Here is a 1,334-nt window from a genome sequence, read left to right on the forward strand (position 1 = left end):
GACAACGTACTCTACGACAGACGATGGAAGAGATGGAGTAAGCGAAAGATCGAATGTATGGCCGCTAGTTTTAAAGAACTTAAATCGGAAGTCGTGAAACGACAACGAAATATGTCGACGGAATTGGAACAGACTAGATCGGAAACGGAGGCGATTTCGACGGATCTGGAACAGATGAGATCTGAAACGGCGGATATTTCGAGAGACTTGGAACAGATTAAATACGATACGGTGAAACAGAAACAAGATATTTCGACGGATTTGGAACGGATTCGATCGGAGATGGAGGAGCATAAACGACAGCTTTGGACGGATTTGCAACAGATGCGATTGGAAAAGCGAGAGCAGACACGAAAGTTTGGGACAATGTTATTGGAATTTGGAAATCAGATGATTGCCGATAAAAAAATTTAAAGAAAATTAAGTCAAGTTGTTTTGTTGACAATTAAAAAATTTTTATATATAAAAAAAGAATTGTGATTTTTCGATTTTTTTTTCTTTCGTTTCCTTTGTTTCGATACGACGGTGTTGATGATGATTGATGATGGGGGTGGAGAACACTCGCACATACCAACGGAAAACTTTAGGTAAAAAACAAAAAAATATATATAGAGGGTGGCAGACACGTTTTATCGAACATCGAAACATGGCTACAACTTCTTTCGTCCGAACGTATTCCGATATTCCACAAAAACCCTTCTGCCGCTCTATATCGAGTGTCCATGACGTCATCCATTCTCTCTACATAGCTTAACGTCATCGGGTGCGGCCAACACGCACAATATAAACTGACACGCACACGACGATTAACACAGTCTTTTCGAAGAGCTCACACGCACACATACGCACACAAAATATAATTAAAAATATGGATAGGTAAAATATAGAATTTTGTCGTATCTACCAATCCGAAAGCTGTTGGAGTTGAACCTAACCGAATACCAACTATGGTTAGTATATAAAGAGATTCATCCCGAAGTCAAGTGGGACTCGAAAGTGAGTTATAGCAAATTTTTTAAGTTTGAAGATTTGTTGGATCGTAAGTTTAAAAAGCTACAAGGCGTTGCAGCCGAGACTCGAGATTACGTATTGGAAGCTGTCGAGGATATGCGAGAAAGGATTCTCAATATCATGAAGGACAATACTATAGAATGCAAGGATGACGTCGTAAGATCAGATTGGGACGATACAAGGCGCCTTATAAACGGTGTCGTCATATGTGAACAACTGTGTTGGCGAGCCTGTAAAACGGTTGAGAACGTTGAGGATGAATATATACACATCTAGATGTGTATAAGAGACAGGGTTTATTTGTAGTAAAAGGCTAATCGCAA

This window comes from Anneissia japonica, unplaced genomic scaffold, assembly GCF_011630105.1.
Source record: "Anneissia japonica isolate Jap-2015-1 unplaced genomic scaffold, ASM1163010v1 scaffold287982_len162305_cov178, whole genome shotgun sequence".
NCBI lineage: Eukaryota > Metazoa > Echinodermata > Crinoidea > Comatulida > Comatulidae > Anneissia > Anneissia japonica.